The following is a 19,919-nucleotide window of genomic DNA, read 5'->3' as shown; positions in this document are numbered from 1 at the left end:
TCCTGGAGTTCTTACCTACAAAAGACAACTAGGGGAGAGCCAAGCCTAAGACCACGGTAGGGGGATCCCCCTGGTTCTTGTCTCCTTAAGTATCTGTCTGGTCCCTCCCATGCCCAGGTGCTCCTCATACTGATTGAGGTTGATCCAGAGTGAGACAGGAAAAGTAGAATGAGGAACAGATGACAAATCCATAAGGATTTCCACAAAGTGATCCCTGCCTTTTTCTGGGTTCTCCTGGCCTAGCTGTATAGTGGAAACAAGAGAGGCTGTATGAAGAGGGGACCTTTTAACTCCTGTGTTTCCCTTGTTGCTGCTGATGAAAATCCTTAGAAATGCTTCAGAGAGATGTATGTTTGTGTTATCGTGTGAAACGCAAATAGGAATAAGATATACTAAACGGCCACTTACCTCATCTGCCCATTAGGGGCATGGCCCTTGAATCCATTTTTAGATGGTGTCCGCCCAGTGCAGAGAGCTGTCTGCAGCAGAGTCTGGCACCTTATAAAGGCAACAAAAGACTAGATTTAATCTACACTTAGAACTATTGGTATAAATTTTATTCAATAGTTAATTAAAGCAAGAATTCATATATAATTACCAAAAAAGTAATATGTTCCTGATATTAACTTATAATCCTCACTCACAAGGAAACTAATGGAAACCTAGGCTAGGTGTGAGTATCAGTTAAGAACTGCATTTGAGCCAAAATAACAGCAGCTTAAACAAATTAGGAATTTCTTTTTTGATCCCATAAAAGAAGTCTGGAGGAAAGGAGTCCAGGGCAATGTGAAGTAGTAATAGTGCCAACACTATCCCAGACTTATGGTCCATTCTACACCAGCTTCCATCCAGCCTCAAGATTGCCTCATAGGCATGAGATGGCTGCTGGAGCTCCTGCAGGGAAGAATAAAGGGTGTCTACCAACTGAGCAGGGTCTCCTCTAAAGAGCCTTTCTTATAAGCTCCACCCAGTGACTTCTGCTTTGTCCAATCCTATCACAAGGGACTAGAAATACAGTTTTTTATTTAAGACTCCCCCAACAATGTAGGGCGTTCTTTAGTAACGAGGGAGCAGAGAATGGATATTGGGTTGGCACTGGCCATCTCTGTGGTGGTCCAATTAAAGGAAATGGCTTGTTTGGGTTCTCTTTTTTTCATCAGTGGATCTTTTTTTCTCCGCTATGCCATATGTGTTGGCAGTGTCCCTTTATTGTATGAGGATATTTAATACCAATTTCAGAAAATTTTGTCTTTCCATCTGCAGTTACCCATACTTAACTAAGTCCTTAAGCACATGGTCTTTAACATCTGTATTTTTAAGTTCTAATAATTGTAGAAATCTGCTTGGGGAGGGAACTTAAAAGGGTCTGTTCTACTTCCTGTAGAATGCAAATTGCAGCTGCATGTTCTCTGGGAAATGATTGTCTTCCTTTTAATGTAGTGGCATCTGTCCTCAGCTATGCCTTCTGCCCCCAGCATTTGAATTGAGGAGCGCAAGTTCCAGCAGGAATACACCCTCTGCTAGTTCCCACCTGAAGGGAGCTAGCATTTGGCTCTTCATCTACTTCGAGACGCACCGATATAGGATACAACGGCTTTGGAGTCTGGAGATTGGGAGAAGACCCTTGTGATTGTGTTGGGTTCTGGAGCAGATGAAGGAGGAAAGAAGAGGTAGGTGAGTGCAGCAGAATGGGAGCAGCAGGGCCAGTCTCTAAGGCTGGTATTGGGAGGTGAATTCTGGAAGAGAACACAGCTTTGGAACATTTTAGTGGACAGGTGTTAAGGCAGGTGTCTTACAAACATTATTCTCTCCATTCTTTGAATGAGGCACCACTAACTCTACTGTATAGATGGACAAACTCAAGTTTCGAGATTTTAGATAACTTATCTTTTCCCCAGGCAACAGGGAACGGGGACCTGAAGTGTGCTCCCCGCGTTGTCACCGGCAGAAGCCTTAGGGTTCTAAAGCCACCTTCTCCCTTAAGCCCCCAAAGGGGTCCCACAGCCGAGACTTTCACCTCCCTTTCTCCAGGCTATGGGAGCCATCACCAGAGGGGTTGTTGAGAAATGAAGTCGACGGTGAGAGGGGCCATTCTTGATCCCATTCTAGTTCTGGAGTGGTGTTCCTGACATTCGAATGGGAATTCAGGCTGTATTTCCCCACAGATGGACACACGGATAGAGGCTGTGGTTAGCCCACTGCGTAAAGCTACCCAGTGTCTTGAATCTGCTATTCTGTCTTCATCTGTTAAACTGATGTTTATTGTGCGCTGTGAGGGGCATTAGGGATTCAGTGTGGAATCTTGTCATCAACAACCTTACAATTTAATGGATCGTAATTTCTCAAAGAGGAGAGATCACTAAGGAAGCGGAGTAGTTATCCTAAAGCCTTCTCAAGCTCCAAAGGCAGTACTCAGATGCCTCCTTTTTGGCGCATTTGAGATACATTTACAGCTATGCTTCTATGGAATACACTTTAGAAATCATTCCAGAAAGTGTAGCCTTGCCCTCCTGTAATCAAAACATGCCTGACTGGAAAGATGGCAAGTAAAATACTATCTGCTCTGCCCCCATAAGCTGTCAAGACCATCGTTATCCTCCTGCAATTTGCCCCTACTTCCTGATGTTGGTGGGAACGCCCCCTTCAACACCCACCCCCTCCAAGCATATACAACTTTATATGCTCTTGATCTGCTCTGCCTTTGATTCTCCATCTCCTGTGACATATATTGGGATCTTCTCTTCTCGTAGCTTAGTATTTGAACCTGCTCTCTTTGGTAGTTGAATCTAAACTTTGTCCTGTGGGGCTTCCCTGGTGGTGCACTGGTTAAGAATCTGCCTGCCAATGCAGGGGACACAGGTTTGAGCCCTGGTCAGGGAAGATCCCACATGCCACAGAGCAACTAAGCCAATGCGTCACAACTACTGAGCCCATGTACCACAACTACTGAAGCCTGAGTGCCTAGAGCCTGTGCTCTGCAATAAGAGAAGCCACCACAATGAGAAGCCCGTGCACTGCAGTGAAAAGTAGCCCCCACTCTCCACAACTACAGAAAGCCCACCTGCAGCAATGAAGACCCAGTGCAGCCAATAAATAAAATAAACAAATAAATAAATGAAATTTTAAAAAAAATGAACTTTGCCCTGTGGCTTAAAAGCTGGTTTGCCTCCTTGGTGTTCCACATCCTCTGTAGTCTCCAGTAAGAAGCTCCGGCTCCACCCCAGTCGCTCAGCCCTCACCCTGACCCCGGCTGCTTGGTCATTGCCCTAGCAGCCTCCTTTTAGGGGAAGATTTGGACAGACCTTGGCTTAACTGACTTCCTCTGCTCTGGAACAGGTTGGAGCAGTTTTGAAAAAGATGATAAGCTATTACAATGGCCCTTGGCCTCCAGGGCATAGATTTTCACATCCAGCAAAAGGGCACATCTTCTTCCCTGTTGACTTCCTTCTTTGGCCTCACCCTTCAGTCTGGAAAGGAGCCTTGGTAGGGCTGGCCTCTTGGGGGCAGCCTGATGTCCAGACTCCTTCCAGCTACATGGACTGGATGGCAAATTTAGCAAGACTGCATGACCCTCAAAGCCAAAAACTTGGTCGTTATTTGGACCCCTTCATCTCCCTTACTCCCCCCATCCAGTTAATAACAATGTCCTGTAGATGCCATTTCTTAAATGTACGTTAAATTCATCCTATTTTTTTCAAATCTTCGTTGCCTAGGTCCTAGACCGAGCCCCCGTAATTTCTCACTCCCAATACTGTAAGAACTTCTTAACAGTTGTGGTTGAGTAAGGCAAACAGAAACCACTCTAGGTATTTTAAGTAGGGGGGATTTAACAAAGGGGATTAGAAGCATAGGTAACCTTTGGCTCCATAAGCTGGGGCAATCAAGGAAAAACAGCTACTAACATTAAGGAAATCTTGACAGTTAGGAATCTCAGGAAAACCTGAATGCCATTGAGCTCAGCTGCCTGCGTTGCTGAAGAGGCTGACTTGCAGGAGCTTGCCTGGAAGCCAGGGTGAACCTCACATCTGCATACAGCTGCTGACGCCGCTAGAGGAACATGGTGTGTCTCTTCCACTTTCTGCCTCTTGCACAAGGGCCTCTCGTTGGCATCATCTGAACTGGAACGCTGTGGGCAAGAGAGAGGGCAAAATGCCGTTCCCAAATGTCCTGCCTGTGATGAGAGCCTGTGGGGAGGGCAGTAGATCTGGGGTAGAGTTGACAGCAGACATCTCACCCCCATATCCACTGGGTAGGCCTGCCTTCTCCCTCCCCCACACCTCACTCAGTTCTACGCTGTGACCGGAGTAATCTTTCTGTCCATGTCTTTCCCTTGATCAAAACCCTTTGTTCCCCATTTCCATCAGGTTAGAATAAAAATAAAAACAAAGACTCTTGAATGGCCTGAGAGACACCGTGTGTGACTTGGCCACTGTCCACATCCTCTGTGTCATCTCTCATTTCTCTACTTCTTTTGTAGACTCCAGCATGCCAAGTTCTTTCAGTGTTTCTTTTTTTAATCTATCCTGGTCTTTCAGGCCCTTCACTAATGTTGTCCCAACTTCCCAACGGATTGAAATGCTTTTCTCCCTCATCCCCAACTCCCTTCAACTCTCTTCCTCCTACTCATCCTTCAGGTGTCACCTGAGCTGAAGCCTTGTTCCAGTGAAAGTCTTGAAGGACAAGTCATAACCCAGCCACTTATCATTTGAAGGGTCCTCATAGGTGCAGGAGGTGGGGAGTGTGGTGTTGGCTCCTACTTTCCCATCCTCCTGCTGGGACTTCTCCACACTGATGCAGCTCTGATGGGCTGGGGCACCGCCCCTGCACTGGGGGTGCTGCATATGTTTTTCTTGGCCTCACCAGGCATGTGAAGGTCAGGAAGTAGGTAGCATATAAGATCGTCAGGTGCTTCTGATAGAGCAGGAACCCCAGGAACCTGGCAGGGTCTTTAGCGGAGTGGTGGGCAGTTCTGTTGGGGTGTAGGGCCCGTGCCTCTGGAATGCCTGTTGGTCACTGTGCCAGGATGGACATGTTCTGTGCCCAGAATTCAGTAAACTCGGCCAGCATACCGTCTACAAGTCTTGGTAAGTTGGCGTTTTTCACTCACAGAATTTTACTTCCTTTCACAGTGTGCACGGGTGCGGCAGACATCAGGGTCTGGGACTAGCCCAGCTGAATTTCACAGGTGCTCTGGAGACCGTGGGCGGGTGAAGTGACACCCAGGGCACGGCTCTCTGAGGCCAGAGGTGGGGAGGGGATGCAGAGTTTGGCCTGGCCGGCTGTGTTTACAGGTCTGCTGGGCTGAAGGGATCACAGGAGGGGGTCTTGAGGTGGTGCCAGAGAGCTAGGTTACCAGGAGTGCAGAAAGAAACCAGCACTGTGCCAGGGTGCAGGAGTCAAGCCTCGGACTGTGGAACAAAGTGGGCGGGTGGGGAGCCCGTGAAGCCAAGCCATCAGAATGCCAGACTGGTAGCACAGAGGAGACAAGAAGTGAGGGGTCGGTGAAGCCAGAGAGAGCGCAGCAAGACGCGGGAGACAGAAGCCAGGTCGCCATGAGATGCTGCTGATGGGGGAGGGGGGGTTCTCCTTGGGGTGGCTCGTCGTGCTCCTGAGAGTCTGGAAATAGGGGCAGGACCACGTCCACCCTCATCCCCAAACCAACTTTGCATTAATTCCTGGCGCTCACACTTGCAGAAACTCAGAAGTGTCTTTCTCCTCCTTGTGTATTCAGACAGACAGCGCTGGTTTTCCCGTTCATGAGGTTGCAAAACAAAGACGATGCGAATCAAACCCAGCCCTGGGAATGGCGAGCAGTCCGCGGGCCTGGGTCTGAGTTCACACCTGCTGAGCCATCCTCGTTGTCCTTGGTGATCCAGCCCTTAAAATCCAGAGCCTATGGTGACTTCGGATAGTAATGCTAATGATTTTTCTGGAATCTATGGGTTTTTTTTTAATATTTTAGAAATTCTGCCTCAGACATACTGAGGGTAATGAAATAGACACATCATATACTTCTCTCTTGTTTCAGATTATTTCATATTCCTGCTTATGGTGGCAGAGCGATGTGGGCTCTGGCTTTGAGACCAAGGAGACCTGCATCCATGCAAATGTTGTTTCCCCTGACCAGCTGACCTTGGGCAAGTTATTTTTTTTTTAATACATCTTTAGTGCAGTATAGTTGCTTTACCGTGTTGTGTCAGTTTCTGCTCTACAACAAAGTGAATCAGCTCTCTGTATACATATATCCCCATATGCTCTCCCTCTTCAAAAAATGTGGAATGTTCATGGATTTGCGCATCATCTTTGCACGGGGGCCATGCTAATGTTCTCTGCATCGTTCCAACTTTTGTATATGTGCTGCTGAAGTGAGCACTGGGCATGTTTTTAATGGGTCATTTTTCTCAAATGTAACATGGAGGTACCAGTGCCGACGTCTGCCTGCTTTCTGTGCAGGTTGGCGACACTGCATGGCGAACCCCTGCAGCACAGTAGGTGACCAGTAAATGGAAGCTATTGTTGCCCTCTTTTAGCTGCTTGGTTAAACTTATGGGGATCATAGAGTATGGTTTGAAAATAATTGATAGATTAGGTAACACATGTTAAGTTCAAAAGGTAAACCTATTGCTTTCAATCATTCTTTCCTTTACTAACAGGCGAATAACAATACAAGGCCAGACTTGTCACTGTGATTTTCCATTAATGAGATGTAGATTTATTGCAAGTGTAAGTTGCAAATGGGCAGTACTGACCACAACCATATGATTTTGAACCATACTCTTCAGAGAGCTCTTCTGAGAGGTTGCACAGCTCATATTTGTGCACGAATGTGGGGGAGATGCTGTCAGCCCATGCTTTGTGGTAAAGTCAAGTCTTGTTCAGGTCTTAAATGAATGACATGGCTGAATTCAGTTTCAAGTTTTGTTAGCTTGCCGTGGAAGATACTCTGATGTATTTCTTCTTTATGCCATCTACCTTAATAATAACAGCAAGCACTTTTGGAGCAGTTACTTGGTGTCATGCTCTTTCAGTGTTTTACAAATATGAATTCATTTAACTGCTCAGTGGTCCTTTGAGACGGGAACTGTGACGATGCCATTCAGAAACAGGGGAAACTGAGGCATGAGATGCAGCAGTTCGCCCACCTCACCCAGTTAGTAAGTGGCAGAGCCCAGGTTCACGGTCAGTGCCCACAATCTCTCGTTTCACTGCCTCTCTGCACAACAGCCTCCCCAATATCCAGAGGAAAATGGAACATTTCTATTCACCATCTGTGCCTTCTCTTTAGAGAAGAGAGGTTCATGGTGCCAGAGGAACATGGACTTTGGAGTCTGAAACTCTGAGCACAAGGTTAAACTTTGCCACCCCTTGTTTGCCCTTTACCTTGAACTTCTGCAAACCCCAGTGTCCTCACTATTTATAAAGTGAAGATATCGTATACCTGTTGTGAGGGTGAGTAATATTGTGTCTGACACACAGGAGATGCCCAAGATGTATGTCTTTACCTTGTGTACTAAATATCTAAATATATCCAAATATGCAATTATTTGTGGCTTCTTTTCTCCTGAAAATTAAATTTTTGATTTCTTTTAACTTTTCAGCTTTAAAAAATAGGGTAAAATTTGGTCATTCGGTTAATAATGTAGAGCATCTATATGGAAAGCATTTTCTATATCAGTGCCGTTCAGCACAACTTTTTGTGATGATGAAACTGTTCTATAACCTGTGCTGCCCAGTATGGTGGCCACTAGCCTCATGTGGTTATTAAGGCTTTGAAATGTGGTTAGTTTAACTAAGGCACTGATTTTTTAATTTAATTTTAACGAATTGAAATTTGAGTTAAATAGCCACATGTGGTTAGTGGGTATTGTATTGCCCAGTAAAAGTGTAGATACTTCAATCAGGTCCAAATAGCTGATCAGCACAGAATTCTTTTAAGAAAGCCAAGACAGTTTCTTAGCTTGTTCTTTTTCTGAGGTGTCTAAGACCTCTGTGTAGGAAAGAAAAAATATCAATTATCAAGCACAAATTTAGGCAAATAAAGAGAAGATAGACAGGGAGGGTGGGGGGAATTGAGGGAGGGAGGGAATACGGGGATATGTGTATAAATACAGATGATTGAACTTGGTGTACCTCAAAAAAAATAAATAAAATAAGAAAACAAAACAAAACAAAACAAGAGAAGGTAGAGCCCTCAACCTCTAGCTTTTATGATTTTTGACAGAACCATTTTAATTTTACTGGATCCCAAATGATATAACTTATCAACTTTTTAAAAAAATTGGGATATAGTTGTTTTACAATATTGTGTTTGTTTCTACTGAACAGCAAGATGAATTAGAGTTCCCTCTGCTATACACTCAACGTTTTGATCATGAATTTGCTGTGAATATTTTAGTCACTTCCCATAAGTAGATAGTAATATAATTTTATGACTGCAAACAATACCACATGCCTGTTGGGTTTGTGTGTAAGCAGTGGTATGCTTGTAAAAGATTAACTGGTGCACGTATGTTTGTGTGTATGTGTATAGTTTAGTATACATTTTACTGTTAAAAATGTTAGGTAGCAGAGCACACATTTACACATAACACTAAAATTACACTGCTCCTTTAAACTCCATGTAGCCAATTGATTCTCACTGAATGCTTTTATTGATTTTTGCCAAACTCTTTATCTCTTGCCAACCTATGATTGCAATTAATTCACAAGTGTAATTCCTACATGAGTACTGGTTGACTTTTTATTTGTTATGCTATGAGTCGCTATGTTAATGTTACGTCCTATTACGTTCATGAATGAGGCAAAAGGGAAACAATGAAGACGTTTGTTAGAAACTTACTCACTCACCAGTGATATGAGCCACTTCTTTACTAAACCAAATAATTTTCACATTCTGGAAAAATATTTCTTCAATTTTTTGTGCTATTCACAATATGATGACTACAGACAGGACACACTTTTAAGTTCAGTCCGCATGGTTAACATTTTCTCTATCACTTTCTTGAGTCTAACAATTGACAGAATAAGAAGTCAAGCCCTCATCTGTAGCATTTGCCACTTTCCGCAGCATACACATTCCCGGCACTAGCATTCAAGCTGCCAATGCAACATCACCGAACGCGGAGTTGGGAAGCTGCAACAGACATTAATCTCAAGAGCACAGAGAACAGTAAAATGTAGTAAAACAATTAGGAAGTGTTGAGTTTTGAGTATTCATTACTTTCGTTCTTAATATGACTTATTTAGTTATGTTCATATAACCTAATTTCTAATAATGGCTAGCCCAGAATTAGCCCCGTGCATATCAGCAGTTTACTGAGGGGCTGCTCTGTGCCAGGACTAAGTGCTGGCGCTATAAATATGAACAAGGCCTGCCCAGGATACACCCTTGACCTCTCCACTACCTACTTTTTCTCCCTAGATGATCTCATCTGGGCTCATGGCTTTAATGCCATCTTTATGTTGATGACTTCCAAATTTAGGTTTCCACCTCCATTTTTTACTGCAAACTCCAGACTCATAAACCCAGCTGCCTACTTGAGGACCCCCCCCTTGCATATCTTAAACCAGTTGTCTTAAACTTGACTTCCTCCCCTTGTGGTAGTCCAGTATTTTTCTGTACCAAAATATTTCCTGAATGTGGACAGTCATCCCCATCTTCACTGCTTCATCTTCTAGTCAATTCCACTCTCTCCCCTTGGGACGAGGAAGAGACTCTCATTTGATCTTTTTGCTCCATCTTTTCCCTTATCTAGCTTTACACACTGTATGAAGAATTAACTCTTAAAAACATAACCCAGCTCGTGTCACTCTTTTGCTTAAGATCTCTCTAGTGAGTATTTATATTATTAGGATAAAGTCCAAATTTCTTTCTGTGTCTGTGGTAGGCAGAATCATGGGCCCCCAAAGATGTCCGTGTCCTAATCCTTGGGACCTGTGAATAAATATTTCCTTACACAGCAAAAAGAACTTTGCAGATGTGACTACCTTAAGGACCTTGAGATAATCTAGGTGGTCCCAGTGTAATCACAAGGGTCCTTAAAAGTGAGAAAAGGAGGCAGAAGAGAGTCAAAGGGAGATGTGACTACGGAATGATCAGGGAGATGCGACATTGCCGGCTTTGAAGATGGAGGAAGCGGGGCAAGAACCAAGGAATGTGGGCAGTCTCTAGAGGCTGGAGAAGGCAAGGGAGTGGCTTCTTCTCTAGAGCCTCTAGAAGGGAATGCTGTCCTGCCAACACCTTGATTTTAACCCGGTGAGAACCATGTCAGTTTTCTAAATTATAGGACTGCAAGTTTGCGTTATTTGAGCTGCTAAATTTGTGACAATTTGTCACATACAGCAACAACAGGAAACTAATACAGTAGCCTACAAAACCCTACAAGATCTGCTTCCTGTCAGTCTCTCTGACCTCATCTGCTGTCATTCTCTCCACTTGTTCACCATGCTCTAGCCACCTACATGTCATCTTGTCTACCGACAAGCAGATCCTTTCTTAGGGCTTTTGTACCAGCTATTCCTTTGCCTACGAGTTTCTTCCCCAGATCTTCACAGAGCTGGCTCTCCATCGTTTGGATTTTCGAAAGCTCCTTAAAAAGGCACCATCCCCTAGTCACTTTTTAGTCTGCATTTTATTTTCTATATAGCTTTAATCAGGATCTGAAGTTGTCTTAATAATATGTTTATTGTCTTTGTAACCCCTTACCAGACATGCATCATTAAGATAGAAACTTCATGAAATCGGGGATCTTCTACCATGTTCACCCAGTAAGTGCTCAGAGAATATTTGTTGAAAAAATGAATGAAAACATGGGGCCTTGCCTCAGAATATGCATAGTCTGTGGGTGAGAAGACGAATGAAACGATTATTATAGAACAATGTAATGAGTTCTGTGAGAGGGACTTATGTGGGGTGTTCTGGGCATCAAGAGGAAAAGCACCTTGGCAGGCTTTCCAGAGGAATAACTACTGGGAAGAATCTTGAAAACAAAGGGGGAAGGTAAAGCCAGGTTAAAAAATAAAAAAAAGAGCAGGTGGATTTTCAGGCAGAGGATGTTGGAAGGGCAAGGGCACAAAGGTGTGAATTAGAAAGGGATTATGGGCACTGCAGGTGGTTTGGTTACCTGGGAGCCTAAAGTGAAAGGTAAGAAAACGCCTCATCACAGAGGACATTGTATGACCTACAAAGAGATTGTAAATTTGTCTAGGTGGCAGTGAGGGGCCCTTGAAGGGTTGTAAGCTTTGTCAGTTTTGAACTGTAAAAAATTTCTGCCCAGGATACTACTGAGAATAGACTGAAGGGGAGGGGTGCTGCAGCAGGACATTATTTGGGTGGATGTGGCCATTGTCAAGATAGAAGATCCTAGGGAAGTAGCAATGAAGATAGAGATCTGAGAAATATTTTTGAGCTAGATTTCATGGGACTGGAGGCCAAATTATTGTGTGGAATGAGGGAGAAGAAGGGTTAGGAATGCCTCTTGGGGTTTTGGCTTGGGTGACCGGGCAGAGAGTGGTACCACCAACAAGAATAGGGAATACACGAGGAGGATATGAGACAGATTTCACTATGACATGTTTGAGGTCAGGGTGGAGGTGACATGTCAGAGGCACTTGGATAATTGGATCTGAAGCTCGGGGGAAGGATCGGGCATGAGGTTTAGATTGGAGCGTCAATGGCATATATGATGTGAGTGGTTGAGATAGTTCCACAGACATAGAGATTAGAAGAGAAGTGAGTCGAGGGTGGAACACTGCAGAATATCAATTTGTATGCATTGGATGGAAGAAGATTAATCCAAGAATGGGACAAACATGGAGTAGTCAGAAAGGAAGGAAAAGAATCAGGAATGTACTTTCATGGCCAGAAATGCCTGGCTTCTTCATCTGCACCTGTGATTTAGCATCCATTTCAAATGTTGCCTCTTTCAGATTCTCTCAAATGGGTGCCATTGCTTTTTATTGAATCACTACCACTCCTTACCTCTACCAATTTTATGGTGATTGTTATACTGTAACTTTTTTGTGCTTTGGTCTAACTGTCTTCCTCTTAGATTGTAAATTTCTTGAAAGCAGATACTATGACTTAGTTTTTATGTCTTGTAGTTCTCAGTAGAATATCTTACACATATCACCTTTATCACAAACAAATATGACCACTGAATGTATGAAATATTTGGGAAAGCAACATTTATTCATATTTTAAAGAAAACAGGAATCATGTGAATAAATATAGGTGATACCAAACAGCTAAGCAAAGAATTTCTTCAAGATGACTGGAATATATCGTGTTGATACACTTGATCACTGTGAGTTCCCATGTAGTCATGGTAGAGAATTATTTGTTGAATACTTAACGGTCGCAGACACTCTGTCAAGAACTTTATACATATGGTTTCATTTAATCTTCACAATAACCTATGGGGTTGGCATTATTATTATTACTCCATTTCACAGATGGAGGATAGGAATCTCAGAGAGGTTGAGAAACATGCCCAAGATCACACGGTCAATGAAAGTCTAAGATTTACAATGGGAAGCCTGTCTCCAGAGCTCTTATCTCTCTAGTGCCTTTCAGATGACACTGTAAGAAATCCAGAGCCAAGGCAAGTAGGGTACAAGAGGGGCACTTCAAAGACCTGCAAAAGGATTCTGCAATGTAATTGCCCAGCATCAGGTATGTGTTTTGAATGGTTAGAAATAAAAATCTGATATATTTGCATCTGAAACAAATAGTTGCATTTTTTTGTGATGCACCGTAAGACAAAAACTTGCTGATTGAAACAAATACTAGAATAAGATCAATTTATTTAGTAAGAGATTTAGAATGCAGAATTTTGCCATGGTATACAAAAGCACGAAAATCAAATCCTGGCCAGCATGCTCTAAGGCAGGGGTCCCCATCCCCCAGGCCACGGACCAGTACTGGTCCGTAGCCTGTTAGGAACGGGGCCGCACAGCAGGAGGTGAGCGGTGGGCGAGTGAGGGACGCTTCATCTGCCGCTCCCCATTGCTGGCATTACTGCCTGAACCCTCCCCCACCCCCACCCCCACCCCCAGGCATGGAAAAATTGTCTTCCACGAAACCGGTCCCTGGTGCCAAAAACGTTGGGGACCGTTGCTCTAAGGAAGAAGCAAGTGAACTTAATGGAGTAAAAGACCCAAAGAGGTTTTAGTGCCCAAAGTCCGGAGCTTTAAGAGAGATTGTTACTGTAGCCCTAGCAGTAATGGCCAGTCCTCCTGGTTCTTTACTGTCTAACAGCAAGGTGGGGAGCGGTCTCTGTTCCCACTGGCCTGTTAAAATTGTAACCTATAACATAGAAATTGTGTCTCTCTCAGACTGTGAGCCCCTGAAGAACAGAGCTGTTTTCCTATTATTCTGCAACAAATACAAAAGGAGAGCTAGCAATGAATAGGATACAATCTGTAGCCATTTTTGCAACATGAGGCAGGTATGAGCTCTAGGATGTAGGGGCTTTGCCATTTTTGTTTACCACTGACCTTCAAGACAGATCTGGAGCTCAGTAAATATTTGCTGAAAGAATGGTTTTATAGAATGGGCCAACTGTCTGACAGGTGAAATGGATTATCTACTAAATCTTTCCATTTCAAAGGTATCTTATTTTATTCACAGTCTAAAGTCCTATTAAAAAATTAGGAGCTGGCCACTTCTTTTCTCTGCCGATGCAATACAAACTCTATTCATTTTATGTTTGCTTTTCCAGATTATTCAACATAATGATAAATTTGCTAGTATGTGATCACTCCTATTGCACCCTATAGGTATTTTTCAGCTATTATTTCAATTAATTGAATAATAGAGCAAATTTAAATGATTGACTATTTTATGTTGGAGAAGAAAAGAATGCTAATACTGTCAGACCCACTCACGCAAATCCATGGTCCATGAATTGTATATAGTCTATCTTTTTGCCAGTTTATTAAGAAAACTAGAATTGATGCCTGTCAAACTCCTGTCACATCTACATTTGTGTAACTGGAATATCTCAGACTTCACCAGCCAGATTACACCATTGTATTATTCAGGACTCACCCCATTGCAAGCGGCTGAAACCAGATTCAGGTTTGCTGAAGTTGTGAAGGAGATTAGAGGTGACTGTAACCAACGGAGCGGAGGGCAAGGTTGACAGAACTACAGACAAGAACATCACTGGACTTTTTTCTCTCCAGCTCTCCTGAGTGCTCTCTGCAAATGAGCTTTATCTTCTCAAGCTAGTTTGTTCCCCTAGGCTAAAATGCGGGTGGGGGGCCGCGGCTGCAGCTTGAAGACACATCTTCACAGATTTGTAGTCAGAGAAAAGAAGGGTTAATCCTTTTAGTGTTCCTTCAAGAAGGGCTGGACAAGGACGCTAACTGGCTCTTCCTGGGCCGGGTTGATCAATCTTTATGTCCTAGAGGACTGGTGGCGGGCTCTGATCCATTCGCCTCAGCGATGGGTCTACCCTTATGGTTGGGAATGAGGTGGGATCTGTATCAAAGGAGTGCGGGAAGAGTGCGGGGCAGGTGCAAAATGGTGGTGTCCCCTATACCCAGGACATCAGCATTCATACCCTGATGGCTGTGAGCTCCCACGCAGTTCTGACTTGTACAGATCCTCTGTCCACCGATACTTCTGGGAATGGTCAGGATGCCTGCAAGAATCCAAAACTCCGTCTTGGCTTTCATTCCCCACTGTGGATCCCAGGGGCCTGGGCATGTTCCTGAAACTCCTCATATGGGGCAGCCGTGGCGCCATCACCACAGGCTTGGATTGGGTGGGGGTGGAGATGATGGCCCACTCCATGAAGACAGAACTCAGAGCTGCCCCATGGCCTTCCACCAGGAGTCTGCAGTTCTCACTCTTGCCTTCAGACAGTTGTTTTTTTTTGGTTGTTGTTGTTGTTGTTGTTGTTTAACTTATTGCCTGCGTTGGGTCTGGGTTCTCTAGTTGCTTCTAAGGAATGCTTCTCTTCCAGAGTGCACAGCCTACTTTGGTGGGTGGACTGGAATCCACGTCGTATTCAGATGCGCGATTGGGTTAGTTACCTTCACTCTGCAGGTGGTTTTCGGAGCACCCTCAGTCTCACCCTCATTCTGACCTCTGTTGGGACCATTTCAATGTAAGGGATGTAAAGGACGTGTCTGCTGACAAATTCTATCCCCCAGGAGTGATCCTTTAATATCAGTTGATTTAGTCATTTGCATAATTTCTTGAAATGCAGTCTATGAGGGTCTTAATTTCTCCACATTTCTTGAAATCCACCTTAACTTTAGTAGTAATTGGAACCTCACCCACCCCACACGCAACTATTAACTTTTTAAACCATGCAGAGAGCAAGTTAAGGCAAACTTAACTTGCCTTGTTTGTAAATTTTTTAATAATACTTTTATTGAGATATAACTCACCAACTGTAAAATCTACCCATTTAAAGTGTACAATTAGTTTTTAGTATAGTCACAGAGTTATGCAACCTTCCCCACAATCAACTTAGACCATTTTCATCATGCAAAAAAGAAATGCCTTATTCAGCAGCAGCCCTGCCCCGTTTCCCTAGTCCTGTGCAGCCGCCCAGGATTTGCCTGTCCTGGACATCTCATGTAAATGGAATCATATCACATGTTGCCCTTTGTCCCTGCCTTCTTTCACATAGCATAATATTTTCAAGGTTCCTTGCTGTTGCAGCATGTATCAGTACTTCATCCCCTTTTATGGCTGAGTAGCATCCATTGTGTGGATATACCACAGTTTTTTTTATCTGTTTATCAGTCGATGGACATTTGGGCTATTTCCTCTTTTGGCTATTATGAGTCATCTGCTGTCAACATTCATGTACAAGGTTTTGTGTAGACAAGTGCTTCCAGTGTCTTGGTGTGTATAGACCTAGGAGTTGAATTGCTGGGTCACATGGTAACTGAATTGCCAGACTGCTTTCCAACGTGGCTGCATTACTGTCACTCCCACCAGAAGTATATGAGGGTCTTCATTTTTCCACATCATAAAGGATATTTTAATAGATGACATGATAAATGTCAAAGTGAGGCATGTGAAGTCTTGATCTTTCTTCATTTATTGGCAATAAGCTTAAGTGACTTTAATCATTTAAGACTTGATTGAGTCAACCTAAAAAGTAGTGTTTGCAATATATGTCTACATTGTATCTAAGAGAACTTTTTGGAGTTTAGAATACTTCTTAATATTTATGTCATGAAGCAAAAGCTTCACTTCATAAATAGAAATGGCCAAGGGATTATAAAATAATTAGTACATACAGTTTGTGGTTTGGAATTCTGTTATGTGAATTTCTGTTAAGGGAGGAACTGAAAGATCTTATCTATGGATAACAACGCCCTTCTCAAGGACCTGTGTGACCTGGCCCTGGCTGCTTTTCCATTCTCCAACCACTCTTCTTGTTATTCGCTGAGTGTCAATTGATCTCTGTGGCCTTGTGTATCTCAGCCTTACTTTGAGTAGTCACCTGGCTTCTTCCCCAGATTCTAATCAAGAGAAATGGCCTAGGTTCATGCTATTGTGGTGTAAATAAAGTAAGGTGCTGCCTAGTCTGTAGTTTTGTTTTGGGCACTGCTGGGGAGGAAACCCTAAATCGATCTGAATAAAAATCAAGGCAGTGAATACTCCTGTTGCATGCTTTAGAACTGACTCTGTGAAATAAATATGAACACTGTAAGCTTATGTAATGATAAAAAATAGACCAACTTGATGTGCTGCTTTATAGAGTGGACGTAAGTGAAAAGTCGAGGGGCTGAAGCAAACTAGAGTTCCTCTGCTTCAGGTTTTATGATCTTGGCATCTCACATTCCATAACATTTTAGCTCAATTCCACCTTGTTTCAAGCATGACTTTCTAAAACTACGTCTACATCAAGTAAACACAAGAACTCGAAGGATTGTAACGTGGTGAATTTTTCTTTTTAAAAAAGCTTACTTTATCTTATGAGAGTCTCTCAGTTGTGCTCTTAGGTGACATTTCCATTCAGAAATGTCTTGGAAATAAATGAAGACTTTACAGGAATCACAGTGGACAAAATGCTGTGTCTGCCCGATCATTACTGGCTGATCTCGGTGCAGTTACTGTTCTCATCTGTTTTGTTACATACTCAGACCTGCTGGGTGCCCCATGCAAATGTCTGGATTTTTTTTTTAAAATCACAAATTCTCTTTGTTCCCCATCAAGCATTATTCCTGTTTAAGGTTTGCAATTAGAAAAACAGCAAGCTTTCTTGTATTTTAAAGTAATAGTAGATTTTCTTTCTGGAACATTTATCTTTTGTAGAGAAGCACTTACTATAAATTGATGAATATGAGGCTTACTCCCTTTACTTGGTGTATAAAAACTGTTTTTCAATTGGCTATAGAGGTGATGCAGCTTATAAATTCCACCTCAAAAGTACTATGTCTCTTTGCTTGTGTTGCTGCGTTTGTAAGCATCCAATAAACGTTTACTCGTTTATAACTCTCAGGATTGGAAATCTTAATGCTTTCTGTTTTTTATGTGTTTACCATATGTGGTAATTAGTGACAAAATTGGTGATTCAGAGGCACTGGGACAATAGGGATTTTTTAAAAATCATCAAAGAAAGAACAATTTTTTAAAAATTAATTTATTTTTATTTATTGGCTATATTGGGTCTTCGCTGCTGCGTGAAGGCTTTCTGTAGTTGCAGAGAGCAGGGGCTACTCCTCGTTGTGGTGCATGGGCTTCTTATTGCGGTGGCTTCTCTAGCACGGGCTCTAGGCATGCGGGCTTCAGTAGTTGTGGCACATGGACTCATTAGTTGTGGCTCGCAGGCTCCAGAGCACAGGCTCAGTAGTTGTGGTGCACGGGCTTCGTTGCTCCGCAGCACGTGGGAACTTCCCTAACCAGGGATCGAACCCGTGTCCCCTGCATTGGCAGGTGGACTCCCAACCACTGTGCTACCAGGGAAGCCCAGAAAGAACCAATTTTGTTCCTAAAGATTTCAATATTTAATTCATTTTATTTTAGCATAAAAAATAGACTTTGGAGAAGTCAAACATCATCAGACTTGAAGCCCAGCTTCATCTTTTTCTAGTTCTGACAGTGGGCAAGTCATTTCACCCCTCAGCCTCGTTCAGCAATAATCTCCTCTCTCTTTCAGCGATAATCACATTTAGCTCAGAAGTTTCTTGTGAGAATTAAGCAAGCCAACACATACACTTCTCTGGCACATAACTTGTACACGGTGCCTCTTGCCATTGTCAACAATAGCAAAGGCAACAATAATAATACTTTGGAAATATGTGTTATACTATGTAGGATGCGTGATGTAATCTTTATTAGCCACATAGCATGATACCCTGTGACTCAATTACTATACCTTTTATTATGCAGGTAATATATGTAGCTATGCACGTGTACAGACGTGTACACACATACATACACACACGCAAGTCCATCCATACTACACCTGAAGTTTTTAAGGGGAGGCTGTAGAATTTAAATCCTCCTATATTGGGATACATATATTCTCAAGGGCAGTACTGTCTCATGTCTTCTCAGAGGTAGGAAGAAACATGGGCGCATAACTATGCTATATGGTGTACTGTCTCAAACGTGAAGACAATTTCGGCTGACTGAACGCCGTCTTAACCCAGGGCGCCCATGGTTTATAGCTCCCTCTTGATTGTGTCAGGAGGGCTCAAGGCCAAGCTTGCATTCGCCCGATGAAAGAAAGCACTTTGGAGGGAGCCAAAAGTGGATTTGACTCTGGGGCAGCACAGGGATGCTGGGATTGTCCTTCACGTCTCACACACACTACACGTGACGCAAAGCGCTGTGGCAACATCACACAGCTAAATAGTCCAACCCTGAGCAACACATTTCAGTGAGAGCTTTTGTTAATGTCTACGTGACACTCTCCCCAAAATGACACCCTCACCTTTTAGTCTATTAACCGGTTATAGTTTTACATACTGATGCTATAAAACTGGTTTAGTTATTTTTTCCACTTCAGCTAATGATCTGATTTTCCCAGGAATGACTAAATTGTTTCTTTGTGCTATGCATAGAGTCTAAATATGCTTCAAAAAGAGTTTGTTTATAAGTGCCCTTTTAAAAAAAAGTCAAGTGAAAAATCATATTTTTTCTTTTTGTGCAAATCCCTGTACATTTTTAATTTGGGCAGTCATCAAAATCATTATAATCTACTTGCCTACTTAAAAAAAAGTCTTAAGGGCGACCCTGGAAGCCCCTGAGCCGAGGACGCTTTGTAATGATGAGCACAAGGCCCAGTGCCATGGATGCGAGTGGATTTTGGAAGGAGGCATAAGGCTTTTGCTTTTTCAGACCTGTCTTAAAACCTGGAAAGAGAGTCATCATTGGGATTTGTGATGTATTCTGCATGAGGATAATTTTGCCTCTGGGAAAGTCAGAGCCAGGCCAAAATCACTCCTGAGATTTTCAGGTCTGAAGTCACTTGTTTGGCTCTGCTCACTAGAGAACTCAAGAATGCTATTCACCAGCCAGTGTGAACAGTGGTTGAGAAATGATATGTTGTAACAAACATCTCCACAATTTGTTAAGATACAGAGATTCTTCTTCATTGCTTTTCAGGCCCTAGAAAGACAAATCTTGGTGGGGTTTTCAGGTGGGATGTAGAAATAAAGGGGCTAGTATATATTTAAAGATCTCCATGACTGTTCTTTCTCTCAGAGAACTTTTAAGTGCCTGTTAGTCTTCTGAACAGGTTTTTTGGAAAAAGAGTCATGCTATAATGCCAGCATGAGATCAGCTTTTGTTAAAATACCCAAATAAAACCATCGAACATTACCAAATCCTTTTGGAGATGTTAGAAGAGAGCAAGGAGAGAAAGTGAAGGGAATAAAGTTCATTCTGGGATATTTAGAATCGTATTGGCATTATTTTCCTATTTAGATCTCTTCTCAAC

The 19,919-nt window shown here is 42.9% G+C and overlaps 1 non-coding gene across 1 annotated transcript; it reads right to left on the bottom strand.

The window, feature by feature from the left end:
• Positions 1-6,266: 6,266 nt before the first annotated feature.
• LOC130834278 (U6 spliceosomal RNA) lies at positions 6,267-6,373 on the bottom strand. The gene has a single exon (XR_009048659.1). It is a non-coding gene; the product is annotated as a U6 spliceosomal RNA (small nuclear RNA).
• Positions 6,374-19,919: the final 13,546 nt, after the last annotated feature.

Source organism: Hippopotamus amphibius, chromosome 12, assembly GCF_030028045.1.
Source record: "Hippopotamus amphibius kiboko isolate mHipAmp2 chromosome 12, mHipAmp2.hap2, whole genome shotgun sequence".
Lineage (NCBI taxonomy): Eukaryota > Metazoa > Chordata > Mammalia > Artiodactyla > Hippopotamidae > Hippopotamus > Hippopotamus amphibius.
The sequence above is the reverse complement of the archived record's forward strand: the minus strand, read 5'-3'. Positions and strand labels throughout refer to the sequence as shown.